The following is a 19,448-nucleotide window of genomic DNA, read 5'->3' on the forward strand; positions in this document are numbered from 1 at the left end:
TGCAATAAAATCATGTGAAATACAAACCCCTCCCCTCAATTAATTTCATTAATCCATTCATCCATTACATTCATTCATCCATTACATTAATTTATTCATCCATTACATTCGTCCATTCCATTCATCCATTATATTCATCCATTATATTCATCCATTACATTCGTACATTACATTCATCCATTATATTCATTCATCCATTACATTCATTCATCCATTACATTAATTAATCCATTCATCCATTACATTCATCCATTATATTCATTCATTCATCCATTACATTCATTCATTTACTTTTTTACAGTATCCTACTATTTTACGGTATTGTACTGTGTGTCATGACACAGTACTTGCTTTGATACCATATTTATATTACAGTAGGTGTACTGTAATATGAAAAACAGAATTTTACTTCCCACCGAGCTGCCTGTAAGTTACTGTCAAATTCATGGCAATCCCTTTGCAGTGTAACCTTAAACATCAACATTCTGAAACAGTATCTTACCGATTCCTACCGACGGTGTATATGGAGGGTCTGAAACTGGACACCCTATTGTCCTAGGGCCTAAGGTCAGGTGTCTATGGCTTCCTGAAAAGGTCGCTACCCCAAGTTGAATTTAGAACAGGCAAAAACTCAGTATCGGTTTTCACTCAGCCGGTCATATCGTTTGTCAAAGTGATGTACTTTATTTGGGTGTTTTCTAAAGGGCACTTTAGAATGAATACTTAGAACAATCAACCATAATATACAGCAGTGGTTCCCAAACGGGCACGCAAGGGACCGCCCCCCCCCCCCAAAAAAAAAAATACAAAATAATAATTATATCTATATATTAGTACCAGTCAAACGTTTGGACACACCTACTCATTCAAGGGTTTTTCTTTATTTAGACTATTTTCTACATTGTAGAATAATAGTGAAGACATCAAACTATGAAATAACACATATGGAATCATGTAGTAACCAAAAAAAGTGTTTAAAAAATCATATATATTTTATATTTCAGATTCTTCCAAATTGCAACCCTTTGCCTTGATGACAGCTTTGCAAACTCTTGTAATTCTCTCAACCAGCTTCATGAGGAATGCTTTTCCAACAGTCTTGAAGGAGTTTGCACATATATTACTCTGCACCCTGATCTCTCATTTGATGAACATATCAAAAATATTTAAAGGACAGCTTTTTCCATCTTCCTAACATTGCAAAAATCTGAAACTTTCTGTCAAAAAAATTATGCAGAAAAATTGATCCATGCTTTTGTCACTTCTAGATTAGACTACTGCAATGTTCTACTTTCCGGCTACCCGGATAAAGCACCAAATAAACCTCAGTTAGTGGTAAACCCCGCTGCTAGAATCTTGACTAGAACCCCAAAATTGTATCATATTACTCCAGTGCTAGCCTCTCTACACTGGCTTCATGTTAAGGCTAGGGCTGATTTCAAGGTTTTACCGCTAACCTACAAACCAGTACATGGGCTTGCTCCTAGCTATCTTTCCGATTTGGTCCTGCCGTACATACCAACACATACGCTACAGTCACAAGACGCAGGCCTCCTTACTGTCCCTAGGATTTCTAAGCAAACAGCTGGAGGCAGGGCTTTCTCCTATAGAGCTCCATTTCTATGGAATTGTCTGCCTACCCATGTGAGAGCGCAGACTCGGTCTCAACTTTTAAGTCTTTATTGAAGACTCATCTCTTCAATAGGTCCTATGATTAAGTGTAGTCTGGCCCAGGGCTGTGAAGGTGAACGGAAAGGCACTGGAGCAACAACCACCCTGCTGTCTCTGCCTGCCCTCTCTCCACTGAGATTCTCTGCTTCTAACCCTATTACGGGGGCTGAGTCACTGGCTTACTGGTGCTCTTCCATGCTGTCCCTAGGAGGGGGGCATCACATGAGTGGGTTGAGTCACTGACGTGATCTTCCTGTCCGGATTGGCGCCCCCCTTGGGTTCGTGCCGTGGGGGAGGTCTTTGTGGGCTATACTCGGCCTTGTCTCAGGGTAGTAGGTTGGTGGTTGAAGATATCCCTCTAATGGTGTGGGGGCTGTGCCTTGGCAAAGTGGGTGGGGTTATATCCTGCCTGTTTGGCCCTGTCTGGGGGTATCGTCGAAGAGGGCCAAAGTGTCTCCCGACCCCTCCTGTCTCAGCCTCCAGTATTTATGCTGCAGTAGTTTGTGTCGGGGGGCTAGGGTCCGTCTGTTATATCTGGAGTATTTCTCATGTCTTATCCGGTGTCCTGTGTGAGTTTAAGTATGCTCCCTCGAATTCTCTCTCTTTTTCTCTCTCTCTTTTTTCTCCCGGAGGACCTGAGCCCTAGGACCATGCCTCAGGACTACCTGGCCTAGAGCTAGTTAGAGACAGCAGGTGCGGTAGAGAGAGAGTCCAAAACAGCAGGTCCGGGACAAGGTAGTTCATCCAGTGAACAGGTCAGGGTTCCATAGCCGCAGGCAGAACAGTTGAAACTGGATTCTCAACTGTTCTGCCTGATGCTATTGAACCGTGACCTGTTCACTGGACGTGCTACCTTGTCTCGGACCTGCTGTTTTGAACTCTCTCTCCCTCTAACCGCACCTGCTGTCTCTAACTAGCTCTAGCTTTATAAATACATTTCATTGATTGATATGCTGCTTTTCCTTCACTCTGTGGTCCAACTCATCCCAAGCCATCTCAATTGGGTTGAGGTCAGGTGATTGTGGAGGCCGGGTCATGATGCACACTCCATCACTCTCCTTCTTGGTCTAATAGCCCTTACAGCAGCGTGGAGGTGTGTTGGGTCATTGTCCTGTTGAAAAACGAATTATAGTCCCACCAAGCGCAAACCAGATGGGATGGCGTATCGCTGCAGACTGCTGTGGTAGCCATGCTGGTTAAGTGTGCCTTGAATTCTAAATAATTAACCGACAGTGTCACCAGCAAAGCACCCCCACACCTCCTCCTCTATGCTTCACGTTGGGAACCACACATGCGGGGATCATCTGTTCACCTACTATGTGTCTCACAAAGACATGGCAGTTAGAACCAAAAATCTAAAATTTGGACTCATCAGACCAAAAGACAGATTTCCATCAATCTAATGTCCATTGCTCGTGTTTCTTTTCCCAAGCAAGTCTCTTCTTCTAATTGGTGTCCTTTAGTAGTCGTTTCTTTGCAGCAATTCGACCATGAAGGCCTGATTCACGCAGTTTCCTCTGAACAGTTGATGTTGAGATGTGTCTGTTACTCAAAGCATTTATTTGGGCTGCAATCTGAGGTGCAGTTAACTAATTTATCTAATTTAACTAATTTATCCTCTGCAGGAGAGGTAATTCTGGGTCTTCCTTTTCTGTGGCGATCCTCATGAGTGCCAGTTTCATCTTAGCGCTTGATGGTTTTTGCGACTGCCCTTGAAGAAACTTTCAAAGTTCTTGACATTTTACGCATTGACTGACGTTCATGTCTTAAGCTAATGTCTTCACCTTTATGTCTTAAAGTAACGCCCCAGTAGGGGCCGGGGTTAGAGCATTGGGTCAGAAACCAAAAGTGTTGCTAGATCGAATCCCCGAGCTGTAAAAATCTGTTGTTCTGCCCCTGAACAAGGCAGTTAACTCACTGTTCCTAGGCCATCATTTTAAATAAGAATTTGTTCTTAACTGACTTGCCTAGTTAAATAAAGGGAAAAAATATATATAAAAAATGATTGACTGTTGTTTCTCTTTGCTTATTTGAGCTGTTCTTGCCATAATATGGACTTGGTCTTTAACCAAATCTTCTGTATTCCACCTCTACATTGTCACAACACAACTGATTGGCTCAAATGCACAAATTAACTTTTAACAAGGCACACCTGTTAATTGACATGCATTCCAGATGACTACCTCATGGAGCTGGTTGAGAGAATGGCATGAGTGTGCAAAGCTGTCATCAAGGCAAAGGGTGGCTACTTTGAAGAATCTCAAATACTGTATAAAATATATTTGGATTTGTTTAACACTTTTTCGGTTACTACATGATTCCATATGTGTTATTTCATAGTTTGGAATTCTTCACTATTGGAAAATAGTGCAAATAAAGAAAAACCCTTGAATGACTAGGTGTGTCTTTTGACTGGTACTGTATATACAGTGAATTTTGAAATTATTCAGACCCCTTCCCATTTTCCACATTTTGTTATGTTACAGCCTTCTTCTAATAATAATATATATACGCGTCTGTGAGCAGTTTCAGCCAAAGACCACTCGATGGGGGCAAGGAACTGATTGTAGTCGATGAGTGATGGCGGCCATCTTTTTTTATGAGTGATGGCTGGCAAACCATTTTTATATATATACACATATATACAGTTGAAGTCGGAAGTTTACATACAGTCATGGCCAAACGTTTTGAGAATGACACAATTATTCATTTGTTTGTTCATTTGTTCGCTCCTTCAGTGTCTTTAGATATTTTTGTCAGATGTTACTATGGAATACTGAAGTATAATTACAAGCATTTCATAAGTGCCAAAGGCTTTTATTGACAATTACATGAAGTTGATGCAAAGAGTCAATATTTGCAGTGTTGACCCTTCTTTTTCAAGACCTCTGCAATCTGCCCTGGCATGATGTTAATTCACTTCTGGGCCACATCCTGACTGATGGCAGCCCATTCTTGTATAATCAATGCTTGGAGTTTGTCAGAATTTGTGGGGTTTTGTTTGTCCACCCGCCTCTTGAGGATTGATCACAAGTTCTCAATGGGATTAAGGTCTGGTGAGTTTCCTGGCCATGGACCCAACATATCAATGTTTTGTTCCCCGAGCCACTTAGTTATCACATTTGACTTATGGCAAGGTGCTCCATCATGCTGGAAAATCATTTTTCCAACAATTGTTTACAGACAGATAATTTCACTTATAATTCATTATATCACAATTCTAGTGGGTCAGAAGTTTACATGCACTAAGTTGACTGTGTCTTTAAACTGCTTGGAAAATTCCAGAAAATTATATCATGGCTTTAGAAGATTCATGTAGGCGAGTCAATTGGAGGTGTACCTGTGGATGTATTTCAAGGCCTACCTTCAAACGCCTCTTTGCTTTACATCACGGGAAAATCAAAAGAAATCAGCCAATACCTCAGAATTTTCTTTTAGACCCCCACAAGTCTGGTTCATCCTTGGGAGCAATTTCCAAATGCCTGAAGGTACCACACTCATCTGTACAAACAATAGTATGCAAGTATAAACACCATGGGACCATGCAGCTGTGATACCACTCAGGAAGGAGACGTGTTCAGTACTTTGGTGTGAAAAGTGGAAATCAATCCCAGAACAACAGCAAAGGACCTTGTGAAGATGCTGGAGGAAACAAGTACAAAAGTATCTATATCCACAGTAAAACGAGTCCTATATCGACATTACCAGATAGGCCACTCAGCAAGGAAGAAGCCACTGCGCCAAAACCGCCATACAAAAGTCAGACTATGGTTTGCAACTGCACATGGGGACAAATATGGTACTTTTTGGAGAAATGTCTTCTGGTCTGTTGAAACAAAAATAGAACTGTTGGGCCATAATGACCATGTTTGGAGGAAAAAGGGGGAGGCTTGCAAGCCGAAGAACACCATCCCAACCGTGACGCACAAGGGTGGCAGCATCATGTTGTGGGGGTGCTTTGCTGCAGGAGGGACTGGTGCACTTCACAAAATAGATGGCGTCATGAGGAAAATTATGTGGATATACTGAAGGAACATCTCAAGTCAGGAAGTTAAAGCTTGGTCGCAAATGGGTCTTCCAAATGGACAATGACCCCAAGCATACTTCCAAAGTTGTGGCAAAATGGCTTAAGAACAACAAAGTCAAGGTATTTGAGTCGCCATCACAAAGCCCTCAATCCTATAGAAAATTTGTGGGCAGAACTGTAAAAGTGTGTGCGAGCAAGGAGGCCTACGAACCTGACTCAGTTACACCAGCTCTGTCAGGAGGAATGGGCCAAAATTCACCCAACTTATTGTGGGAAGCTTGTGGAAGGCTACCCGAAACATTTTACCCATGTTAAGCAATTTAAAGGCGATGCTATCAAATACTAATTGAGTGTATGTAAACCTCTGACCCACTGGGAATGTGATTAAAGAAATAAAAGCTGAAATAAATAATTCTTTATACTATTATTCTAACATTTTACATTCTTAAAATAAGGTGGTGATCCTAACTGACTTAAAACAGGGAATCTTTTTCTTGGATTAAATGTCTTGAATTGTGAAAAACTGAGTTTAAATATATTTGGCTAAGGTGTATGTAAACTTCCGACTTCAGTTGTATATACAGTACCAGTCCAAAGTTTGGACACACCTACTCATTCCAGGGTTTTCTTTATTTTTACTATTTTATACATTGTAGAATAATAGTGAAGACATCAAAACTATGAAATAACACATATGGAATCATGTTTTAACCAAAAAAGTGTTAACAAATCAAAATATATTTTAGATTTGAGATTCCTCAAAGTAGCCATGCTTTTCCTTGATGACAGCTTTGCATACTCTTGGCATAAAGGACCTCTACCCTAACCTCCAGCACAGAGCTCAGCCAAGCCCACTGATAGCGCTGCACAGCCTAGCCCATTGACAGCGCTGCACAGCCTAGCCCACTGACAGTCCTGCACAGCCTAGCCCAATGACAGTGCTGCACAGCCTAGCCCACTGACAGCGCTGCACACCTAAGCCCACTGACAGCTCTGCACAGCCTAGCCCACTGACAGCGCTGCACAGCCTAGCCCACTGACAGCTCTGCACAGCCTAGCCCACTGACAGTCCTGCACAGCCTAGCCCACTGACAGTCCTGCACAGCCTAGCCCACTGACAGCTCTGCACAGCCTAGCCCACTGACAGTCCTGCACAGCCTAGCCCAATGACAGTGCTGCACAGCCTAGCCCACTGACAGCGCTGCACACCTAAGCCCACTGACAGCTCTGCACAGCCTAGCCCACTGACAGCGCTGCACAGCCTAGCCCACTGACAGCTCTGCACAGCCTAGCCCACTGACAGCGCTGCACAGCCTAGACCACTGACAGCTCTGCACAGCCTAGCCCACTGACAGCTCTGCACAGCCTAGCCCACTGACAGTCCTGCACAGCCTAGCCCAATGACAGTGCTGCACAGCCTATCCCACTGACAGCGCTGCACACCTAAGCCCACTGACAGCGCTGCACAGCCTAGCCCACTGACAGCGCTGCACAGCCTAGCCCACTGACAGCGCTGCACAGCCTAGCCCACTGACAGCTCTGCACAGCCTAGCCCACTGACAGTCCTGCACAGCCTAGCCCACTGACAGCTCTGCACAGCCTAGCCCACTGACAGCTCTGCACAGCCTAGCCCACTGACAGCGCTGCACAGCCTAGCCCACTGACAGCTCTGCACAGCCTAGCCCACTGACAGCGCTGCACAGCCTAGCCCACTGACAGCTCTGCACAGCCTAGCCCACTGACAGTCCTGCACAGCCTAGCCCAATAACAGTGCTGCACAGCCAAGCCCACTGATAGCGCTGCACAGCCTAGCCCACTGACAGTCCTGCACAGCCTAGCCCAATGACAGTGCTGCACAGCCTAGCCCACTGACAGCGCTGCACACCTAAGCCCACTGACAGCTCTGCACAGCCTATCCCACTGACAGCGCTGCACACCTAAGCCCACTGACAGCTCTGCACAGCCTAGCCCACTGACAGCGCTGCACAGCCTAGCCCACTGACAGCTCTGCACAGCCTAGCCCACTGACAGTCCTGCACAGCCTAGCCCAATGACAGTGCTGCACAGCCTAGCCCACTGACAGCTCTGCACAGCCTAGCCCACTGACAGCTCTGCACAGCCAGGTATAAACACTGTTTACTCACAACCCCTAGAAGTTCCACACAGTCTTGGATCAACCCACACCTCAACACCAACCTGTCATCACCATGTCATCACCAGCATGTCTCACTGCTTACTCTGTGTTCGCTCACACCGACAACCTCTCCCATCTCCTCCCCTCCTGCATCACAAACAAATCTACCATGCATGCTGTATCCCTAACCCCATCCATCACCAGCCCCCATTCCAATCACCTCCCACCACAAGAACCACGCGCACCCTACCAGAACCCTTAAAAACCATCACTATCACATGCCTCCGCTACCACCCTATCATTCTGCTGATAGACCCTAACTAGCCTAAAGCCCAGGCCAACAGGTGTCAACACTAACCCTTCACACAGCTGAGTGCCGACCTGTAAGGAGGGTATTAATGTACACAGACAGACAGTTAAAATGTAATATGAGTATTTATGGTTACAGCTAGCTAGTAGTGGACTGGCTGTGGAGGCATAACCCTCAACCTCTAGCATATAGAGAAGGGTAGTAATATAATCGTGACTCAGTCACACACATGCCTGAGTAACCTGTGTGTGTGTGTGTGTGTGTGTGTGTGTGTGTGTGTGTGTGTGTGTGTGTGTGTGTGTGTGTGTGTGTGTGTGTGTGTGTGTGTGTGTGTGTGTGTGTGTGTGTGTGTGTGTGTGTGTGTGTGTGTTCTCTCCGTGTTTATCAGCGGCAGGTACGCCAGAGTACACCCAGGTTCTAGAAGAGGAGGTAGCAGGGCTGCCGGTACTGGCGCATAGAGGACCACTAGAGGGCTCCACCAGACCACTCAACACTGCTTTCGTTATCCCGGCAACCACACTCACCCCCATCGACTCCGTCAACGCATACCTCCAGAACCACATCCGCTCCCTCAATGAGACATTTCAATAGTATACTATATAGTGGTACTAGGACAGAGATAATGGTGTCACTTGGCACACTTTATCAAGTTCTGACTAGAGATCTGAAAATGGTGGTTACTTGTGTTTCAGTCTACTGCTATGCAAAATATGTTTTATTTCTATTCATCAATGATGATAGGAATTTGTCTTGATGTTGTAAGTATAAAAAACGACGACAACATAAAATTCATAGCCATTGTCTACATGATGTTTTCTGCAGGTGGTCTGTAAGTGTAAAAGGTGGCCAACGCTACAGCTCGGGCTAGCTAATCTGGAGGCTGCCCTGGCCTCGCTCATGCAACAGGTACTGACTCTCTCCAGTATCTCAGCTGGAGACTACCCTGGCTTCGCTCGAGCAACAGGTACTGCCTCTCTTCATCCCAAATCCAGCCCTTCTTTAAGTTAAACTGCAGGCACTGGTATATGTTTAGGCTATTATTGAAGGACTTCAAAACAGTATTAGTAGCCATTATCCACCCGCAAACCCTCTCTCCCAACAGTGCCACTCCAAGATGGAGGGGGAGGAGCTGCGTCTGGAGCTGGCCAATCAGAAGAGGAGCTGGCCATCTGAGGAGACAGGACTATGTTGGAGTCTGGTTGCTGTGGAGATGGAGCTGGAGGAAGTGAGGCAGGAGAAGGAGGAGTACCAGAAAGAAAGCATCCTGAACAACCTGGACACTGTCGCCCTGGATAACCAGGTAAGGCTCAAACATAAGACTTTTAATCAACCATAAACAACCACATACATTGTAAACAAGAGACAATGCATGTAAATAGCAACAAAATGTTGTTGCCGTTTTAATCCTCTGTCAGAACACTTTAATAATGAGATTTGAGGTCAGGTTATTGTCCGCTTGTAATAACTGACTTTACACTGCCATGACACAAACTGTTGTTGTGTACAGGTGTCTGCACTGAAGATGGACATCGCCAACAGAAGGGATCCCATCATCTGTGAAGAGGTAAACCATCTCAGGCAGCAGAAGGGATCCCATCATCTGTGAAGAGGTAAACCATCTCAGCCAGCAGAAGGGATCCCATCATCTGTGAAGAGGTAAACCATCTCAGCCAGCAGAAGGGATCCCATCATCTGTGAAGATGTAAACGATCTCAGGCAGCAGAAGGGATCCCATCATCTGTGAAGAGGTAAACCATCTCAGCCAGCAGAAGAGATCCCATCATCTGTGAAGAGGTAAACGATCTCAGGCAGCAGAAGGGATCCCATCATCTGTGAAGAGGTAAACCATCTCAGCCAGCAGAAGGGATCCCATCATCTGTGAAGAGGTAAACGATCTCAGGCAGCAGAAGGGATCCCATCATCTGTGAAGAGGTAAACCATCTCAGCCAGCAGAAGGGATCCCATCATCTGTGAAGAGGTAAACCATCTCAGCCAGCAGAAGGGATCCCATCATCTGTGAAGAGGTAAACCATCTCAGCCAGCAGAAGGGATCCCATCATCTGTGAAGAGGGCAACCATCTCAGTCAGCAGAAGGGATCCCATCATCTGTGAAGAGGTAAAGAATCTCAGCCAGCAGAAGGGATCCCATCATCTGTGAAGAGGGAAACCATCTCAGCCAGCTGAAGGGATCCCATCATCTGTGAAGAGGTAAACCATCTCAGCCAGCAGAAGGGATCCCATCATCTCTGAAGAGGTAAACCATCTCAGCCAGCAGAAGGGATCCCATCATCTGTGAAGAGGTAAACCATCTCAGCCAGCAGAAGGGATCCCATCATCTGTGAAGAGGTAAACCATCTCAGTCAGCAGAAGGGATCCCATCATCTGTGAAGAGGTAAAGAATCTCAGCCAGCAGAGGGGATCCCATCATCTGTGAAGAGGTAAACCATCTCAGCCACCAGAAGGGATCCCATCATCTGTGAAGAGGTAACCCATCTCAGCCAGCAGAAGGGATCCCATCATCTGTGAAAAGGGCAACCATCTCAGCCAGCAGAAGGGATCCCATCATCTGTGAAGAGGTAAACCATCTCAGCCAGCAGAAGGGATCCCATCATCTGTGAAGAGGTAAACCATCTCAGCCAGCAGAAGGGATCCCATCATCTGTGAAGAGGTAAACCATCTCAGCCAGCAGAAGGGATCCCATCATCTGTGAAGAGGGCAACCATCTCAGCCAGCAGAAGGGATCCCATCATCTGTGAAGAGGTAAAGAATCTCAGCCAGCAGAAGGGATCCCATCATCTGTGAAGAGGGCAACCATCTCAGCCAGCTGAAGGGATCCCATCATCTATGAAGAGGTAAAGAATCTCAGCCAGCAGAAGGGATCCCATCATCTGTGAAGAGGTAAACCATCTCAGCCAGCAGAAGGGATCCCATCATCTGTGAAGAGGTAAACCATCTCAGCCAGCAGAAGGGATCCCATCATCTGTGAAGAGGTAAACCATCTCAGTCAGCAGAAGGGATCCCATCATCTGTGAAGAGGTAAAGAATCTCAGCCAGCAGAGGGGATCCCATCATCTGTGAAGAGGTAACCCATCTCAGCCAGCAGAAGGGATCCCATCATCTGTGAAAAGGGCAACCATCTCAGCCAGCAGAAGGGATCCCATCATCTGTGAAGAGGTAAACCATCTCAGCCAGCAGAAGGGATCCCATCATCTGTGAAGAGGTAAACCATCTCAGCCAGCAGAAGGGATCCCATCATCTGTGAAGAGGTAAACCATCTCAGCCAGCAGAAGGGATCCCATCATCTGTGAAGAGGTAAACCATCTCAGCCAGCAGAAGGGATCCCATCATCTGTGAAGAGGTAAACCATCTCAGCCAGCAGAAGGGATCCCATCATCTGTGAAGAGGTAAACCATCTCAGCCAGCAGAAGGGATCCCATCATCTGTGAAGAGGTAAACCATCTCAGCCAGCAGAAGGGATCCCATCATCTGTGAAGAGGTAAACCATCTCAGCCAGCAGAAGGGATCCCATCATCTGTGAAGAGGTAAACCATCTCAGCCAGCAGAAGGGATCCCATCATCTGTGAAGAGGGCAACCATCTCAGCCAGCAGAAGGGATCCCATCATCTGTGAAGAGGTAAAGAATCTCAGCCAGCAGAGGGGATCCCATCATCTGTGAAGAGGTAAACCATCTCAGCCAGAAGAAGGGATCCCATCATCTGTGAAGAGGTAAACCATCTCAGCCAGCAGAAGGGATCCCATCATCTGTGAAGAGGTAAACCATCTCAGCCAGCAGAAGGGATCCCATCATCTGTGAAGAGGTAAACGATCTCAGGCAGCAGAAGGGATCCCATCATCTGTGAAGAGGTAAACCATCTCAGCCAGCAGAAGGGATCCCATCATCTGTGAAGAGGTAAACCATCTCAGCCAGCAGAAGGGATCCCATCATCTGTGAAGAGGTAAACCATCTCAGCCAGCAGAAGGGATCCCATCATCTGTGAAGAGGGCAACCATCTCAGTCAGCAGAAGGGATCCCATCATCTGTGAAGAGGTAAAGAATCTCAGCCAGCAGAAGGGATCCCATCATCTGTGAAGAGGGAAACCATCTCAGCCAGCTGAAGGGATCCCATCATCTGTGAAGAGGTAAACCATCTCAGCCAGCAGAAGGGATCCCATCATCTCTGAAGAGGTAAACCATCTCAGCCAGCAGAAGGGATCCCATCATCTGTGAAGAGGTAAACCATCTCAGCCAGCAGAAGGGATCCCATCATCTGTGAAGAGGTAAACCATCTCAGTCAGCAGAAGGGATCCCATCATCTGTGAAGAGGTAAAGAATCTCAGCCAGCAGAGGGGATCCCATCATCTGTGAAGAGGTAAACCATCTCAGCCACCAGAAGGGATCCCATCATCTGTGAAGAGGTAACCCATCTCAGCCAGCAGAAGGGATCCCATCATCTGTGAAAAGGGCAACCATCTCAGCCAGCAGAAGGGATCCCATCATCTGTGAAGAGGTAAACCATCTCAGCCAGCAGAAGGGATCCCATCATCTGTGAAGAGGTAAACCATCTCAGCCAGCAGAAGGGATCCCATCATCTGTGAAGAGGTAAACCATCTCAGCCAGCAGAAGGGATCCCATCATCTGTGAAGAGGGCAACCATCTCAGCCAGCAGAAGGGATCCCATCATCTGTGAAGAGGTAAAGAATCTCAGCCAGCAGAAGGGATCCCATCATCTGTGAAGAGGGCAACCATCTCAGCCAGCTGAAGGGATCCCATCATCTATGAAGAGGTAAAGAATCTCAGCCAGCAGAAGGGATCCCATCATCTGTGAAGAGGTAAACCATCTCAGCCAGCAGAAGGGATCCCATCATCTGTGAAGAGGTAAACCATCTCAGCCAGCAGAAGGGATCCCATCATCTGTGAAGAGGTAAACCATCTCAGTCAGCAGAAGGGATCCCATCATCTGTGAAGAGGTAAAGAATCTCAGCCAGCAGAGGGGATCCCATCATCTGTGAAGAGGTAACCCATCTCAGCCAGCAGAAGGGATCCCATCATCTGTGAAAAGGGCAACCATCTCAGCCAGCAGAAGGGATCCCATCATCTGTGAAGAGGTAAACCATCTCAGCCAGCAGAAGGGATCCCATCATCTGTGAAGAGGTAAACCATCTCAGCCAGCAGAAGGGATCCCATCATCTGTGAAGAGGTAAACCATCTCAGCCAGCAGAAGGGATCCCATCATCTGTGAAGAGGTAAACCATCTCAGCCAGCAGAAGGGATCCCATCATCTGTGAAGAGGTAAACCATCTCAGCCAGCAGAAGGGATCCCATCATCTGTGAAGAGGTAAACCATCTCAGCCAGCAGAAGGGATCCCATCATCTGTGAAGAGGTAAACCATCTCAGCCAGCAGAAGGGATCCCATCATCTGTGAAGAGGTAAACCATCTCAGCCAGCAGAAGGGATCCCATCATCTGTGAAGAGGTAAACCATCTCAGCCAGCAGAAGGGATCCCATCATCTGTGAAGAGGGCAACCATCTCAGCCAGCAGAAGGGATCCCATCATCTGTGAAGAGGTAAAGAATCTCAGCCAGCAGAGGGGATCCCATCATCTGTGAAGAGGTAAACCATCTCAGCCAGAAGAAGGGATCCCATCATCTGTGAAGAGGTAAACCATCTCAGCCAGCAGAAGGGATCCCATCATCTGTGAAGAGGTAAACCATCTCAGCCAGCAGAAGGGATCCCATCATCTGTGAAGAGGTAACCCATCTCAGCCAGCAGAAGGGATCCCATCATCTGTGAAAAGGGCAACCATCTCAGCCAGCAGAAGGGATCCCATCATCTGTGAAGAGGTAAACCATCTCAGCCAGCAGAAGGGATCCCATCATCTGTGAAGAGGTAAAGAATCTCAGCCAGCAGAAGGGATCCCATCATCTGTGAAGAGGGAAACCATCTCAGCCAGCTGAAGGGATCCCATCATCTGTGAAGAGGTAAACCATCTCAGCCAGCAGAAGGGATCCCATCATCTCTGAAGAGGTAAACCATCTCAGCCAGCAGAAGGGATCCCATCATCTGTGAAGAGGTAAAGAATCTCAGCCAGCAGAGGGGATCCCATCATCTGTGAAGAGGTAAACCATCTCAGCCACCAGAAGGGATCCCATCATCTGTGAAGAGGTAACCCATCTCAGCCAGCAGAAGGGATCCCATCATCTGTGAAAAGGGCAACCATCTCAGCCAGCAGAAGGGATCCCATCATCTGTGAAGAGGGCAACCATCTCAGCCAGCAGAAGGGATCCCATCATCTGTGAAGAGGTAAAGAATCTCAGCCAGCAGAAGGGATCCCATCATCTGTGAAGAGGGCAACCATCTCAGCCAGCTGAAGGGATCCCATCATCTATGAAGAGGTAAAGAATCTCAGCCAGCAGAAGGGATCCCATCATCTGTGAAGAGGTAAACCATCTCAGCCAGCAGAAGGGATCCCATCATCTGTGAAGAGGTAAACCATCTCAGCCAGCAGAAGGGATCCCATCATCTGTGAAGAGGTAAACCATCTCAGTCAGCAGAAGGGATCCCATCATCTGTGAAGAGGTAAAGAATCTCAGCCAGCAGAGGGGATCCCATCATCTGTGAAGAGGTAAACCATCTCAGCCACCAGAAGGGATCCCATCATCTGTGAAGAGGTAACCCATCTCAGCCAGCAGAAGGGATCCCATCATCTGTGAAAAGGGCAACCATCTCAGCCAGCAGAAGGGATCCCATCATCTGTGAAGAGGTAAACCATCTCAGCCAGCAGAAGGGATCCCATCATCTGTGAAGAGGTAAAGAATCTCAGCCAGCAGAAGGGATCCCATCATCTGTGAAGAGGGCAACCATCTCAGCCAGCTGAAGGGATCCCATCATCTATGAAGAGGTAAAGAATCTCAGCCAGCAGAAGGGATCCCATCATCTGTGAAGAGGTAAACCATCTCAGCCAGCAGAAGGGATCCCATCATCTGTGAAGAGGTAAACCATCTCAGCCAGCAGAAGGGATCCCATCATCTGTGAAGAGGTAAACCATCTCAGCCAGCAGAAGGGATCCCATCATCTCTGAAGAGGTAAACCATCTCAGCCAGCAGAAGGGATCCCATCATCTGTGAAGAGGTAAACCATCTCAGCCAGCAGAAGGGATCCCATCATCTGTGAAGAGGTAACCCATCTCAGCCAGCAGAAGGGATCCCATCATCTGTGAAAAGGGCAACCATCTCAGCCAGCAGAAGGGATCCCATCATCTGTGAAGAGGTAAACCATCTCAGCCAGCAGAAGGGATCCCATCATTTCTGAAGAGGTAAACCATCTCAGCCAGCAGAAGGGATCCCATCATCTGTGAAGAGGTAAACCATCTCAGCCAGCAGAAGGGATCCCATCATCTGTGAAGAGGTAAACCATCTCAGCCAGCAGAAGGGATCCCATCATCTCTGAAGAGGTAAACCATCTCAGCCAGCAGAAGGGATCCCATCATCTGTGAAGAGGTAAACCATCTCAGCCAGCAGAAGGGATCCCATCATCTGTGAAGAGGTAAACCATCTCAGCCAGCAGAAGGGATCCCATCATCTGTGAAGAGGTAAACCATCTCAGCCAGCAGAAGGGATCCCATCATCTGTGAAGAGGTAAACCATCTCAGCCAGCAGAAGGGATCCCATCATCTGTGAAGAGGTAAAGAATCTCAGCCAGCAGAGGGGATCCCATCATCTGTGAAGAGGGCAACCATCTCAGCCAGCAGAAGGGATCCCATCATCTGTGAAGAGGTAAACCATCTCAGCCAGCAGAAGGGATCCCATCATCTGTGAAGAGGTAAACCATCTCAGCCACCAGAAGGGATCCCATCATCTGTGAAGAGGTAAACCATCTCAGCCAGCAGAAGGGATCCCATCATCTGTGAAAAGGGCAACCATCTCAGCCAGCAGAAGGGATCCCATCATCTGTGAAAAGGGCAACCATCTCAGCCAGCAGAAGGGATCCCATCATCTGTGAAGAGGGCAACCATCTCAGCCAGCAGAAGGGATCCCATCATCTGTGAAGAGGTAAAGAATCTCAGCCAGCAGAAGGGATCCCATCATCTGTGAAGAGGTAAACCATCTCAGCCACCAGAAGGGATCCCATCATCTGTGAAGAGGTAACCCATCTCAGCCAGCAGAAGGGATCCCATCATCTGTGAAAAGGGCAACCATCTCAGCCAGCAGAAGGGATCCCATCATCTGTGAAGAGGTAAACCATCTCAGCCAGCAGAAGGGATCCCATCATCTGTGAAGAGGTAAACCATCTCAGCCAGCAGAAGGGATCCCATCATCTGTGAAGAGGTAAACCATCTCAGCCAGCAGAAGGGATCCCATCATCTGTGAAGAGGTAAACCATCTCAGCCAGCAGAAGGGATCCCATCATCTGTGAAGAGGTAAACCATCTCAGCCAGCAGAAGGGATCCCATCATCTGTGAAGAGGTAAACCATCTCAGCCAGCAGAAGGGATCCCATCATCTGTGAAGAGGTAAACCATCTCAGCCAGCAGAAGGGATCCCATCATCTGTGAAGAGGTAAAGAATCTCAGCCAGCAGAGGGGATCCCATCATCTGTGAAGAGGGCAACCATCTCAGCCAGCAGAAGGGATCCCATCATCTGTGAAGAGGTAAACCATCTCAGCCAGCAGAAGGGATCCCATCATCTGTGAAGAGGTAAACCATCTCAGCCACCAGAAGGGATCCCATCATCTGTGAAGAGGTAAACCATCTCAGCCAGCAGAAGGGATCCCATCATCTGTGAAAAGGGCAACCATCTCAGCCAGCAGAAGGGATCCCATCATCTGTGAAGAGGTAAACCATCTCAGCCAGCAGAAGGGATCCCATCATCTGTGAAGAGGTAAACCATCTCAGCCAGCAGAAGGGATCCCATCATCTGTGAAGCGGGCAACCATCTCAGCCAGCAGAAGGGATCCCATCATCTGTGAAGAGGTAAAGAATCTCAGCCAGCAGAGGGGATCCCATCATCTGTGAAGAGGTAAACCATCTCAGCCAGAAGAAGGGATCCCTTCATCTGTGAAGAGGTAAACCATCTCAGCCAGCAGAAGGGATCCCATCATCTGTGAAGAGGTAAACCATCTCAGCCAGCAGAAGGGATCCCATCATCTGTGAAGAGGGCAACCATCTCAGCCAGCAGAAGGGATCCCATCATCTGTGAAGAGGTAAAGAATCTCAGCCAGCAGAAGGGATCCCATCATCTGTGAATAGGTAAACCATCTCAGCCAGCAGAAGGGATCCCATTTTATTTTATTTTTTTATTTCACCTTTATTTAACCAGGTAGGCTAGTTGAGAACAAGTTCTCATTTGCAACTGCGACCTGGCCAAGATAAAGCATAGCAGTGTGAACAGACAACACAGAGTTACACATGGAGTAAACAATTAACAAGTCAATAACACAGTAGAAAAAAAGGGGGGAGTCTATATACATTGTGTGCAAAAGGCATGAGGAGGTAGGCGAATGATTACAATTTTGCAGATTAACACTGGAGTGATAAATGATCAGATGGTCATGTACAGGTAGAGATATTGGTGTGCAAAAGAGCAGAAAAGTAAATAAATAAAAACAGTATGGGGATGAGGTAGGTGAAAATGGGTGGGCTATTTACCAATAGACTATGTACAGCTGCAGCGATCGGTTAGCTGCTCAGATAGCTGATGTTTGAAGTTGGTGAGGGAGATAAAAGTCTCCAACTTCAGCGATTTTTGCAATTCGTTCCAGTCACAGGCAGCAGAGTACTGGAACGAAAGGCGGCCAAATGAGGTGTTGGCTTTAGGGATGATCAGTGAGATACACCTGCTGGAGCACGTGCCACGGATGGGTGTTGCCATCGTGACCAGTGAACTGAGATAAGGCGGAGCTTTACCTAGCATGGACTTGTAGATGACCTGGAGCCAGTGGGTCTGGCGACGAATATGTAGCGAGGGTCAGCCGACTAGAGCATACAAGTCGCAGTTGTGGGTGGTATAAGGTGCTTTAGTGACAAAACGGATGGCACTGTGATAGACTGCATCCAGTTTGCTGAGTAGAGTGTTGGAAGCCATTTTGTAGATGACAAGCCAGCAGAAGGGATCCCATCATATGTGAAGAGGTAAACCATCTCAGCCAGCAGAAGGGATCCCATTGTTTGTGAAGAGATAAACCATCTCAACCAGCAGAGGGGATCCCATTGTTTGTGAAGAGGTAAACCATCTCAGCCAGCAGAAGGGATCCCATCATCTGTGAAGAGGTCAAGAATCTCAGCCAGCAGAAGGGATCCCATCATCTTGAAGAGGTAAACCATCTCAGCCAGCAGAAGGGATCCCATCATCTTGAAGAGGTAAACCATCTCAGCCAGCAGAAGGGATCCCATCATCTTGAAGAGGTAAACCATCTCAGCCAGCAGAAGGGATCCCATCATCTTGAAGAGGTAAAGAATCTCAGCCAACAGAAGGGATCCCATCATCTTGAAGAGGTAGACATAGAGGTTACTAAACACACAGTGTTGGTGGAGAATATGTTCCATTGTGTTACTGTGTCCTTTGCATCCAACATATTCATGTTGGTAACAAGTATGTTGACCCATAATCACATTTGTTTATTTTTCAAGCTATAACAAACTATATGTTACATGAAGCAGGTTTTTAAAGGACTAAAAAGTTTAGTCTGTTTTGTGTTTTCCTTTTTGCCATGTAAAATCAGGTATTGTAGTGACAAACCTAGTACATATACACCTATCTCTCTCTCTATCCCTCTCTCTCTCCCTTCCTCTCTTCCTTAAGGGGGAGATGGTGAGGCAGCTCCAGAAGGAGAACTTGTGTTTTAGACAACAGCCGCCGACCCAGGGCCTGAAGCCTGGTGTGGCAAGGGGGTATGGGCCAGGGTGTGGGGAGGTAAGCTCAGCGCCCATCTCAGTGACCATCTCCTTTAGTCCAAACTGAAGCAAGCAGTACAGTGTATCACCCGTCTGACCAGAGACAAACAGCAGCTGATTAAGATGTGCAACAGGCTCTGGGCACAACTGGCCGACGCTGGACTGGAGGGTAGGATTGATGCTACTGTAGAAAACACATACTAACACTGCTTAACCATATCACATAATTAAAAGACACAGCTCTTTCTGCATGATGAGTGCTAGGCTATATAGACAAGATACCAGATAACCATACTGTGTTGATGTGGTTCTGAGGGATGGTTTACGACACTCTTTTACTGTGTTACTTTGTTAGTTCCAGCGAGCAAAGACCACCATCACCATCAATCATAGTTATTCCGCCATTGCCACATATA

At 47.0% G+C, this 19,448-nt stretch overlaps 1 pseudogene; it reads left to right on the forward strand.

Annotated features, from left to right (window-relative positions):
* Positions 1 to 19,236, forward strand: part of LOC116376359 (uncharacterized) — a 41,609-nt pseudogene extending 22,373 nt beyond the window's left edge.
* Positions 19,237 to 19,448: the final 212 nt, after the last annotated feature.

Source organism: Oncorhynchus kisutch, linkage group LG11 (genome assembly GCF_002021735.2).
Source record: "Oncorhynchus kisutch isolate 150728-3 linkage group LG11, Okis_V2, whole genome shotgun sequence".
NCBI lineage: Eukaryota > Metazoa > Chordata > Actinopteri > Salmoniformes > Salmonidae > Oncorhynchus > Oncorhynchus kisutch.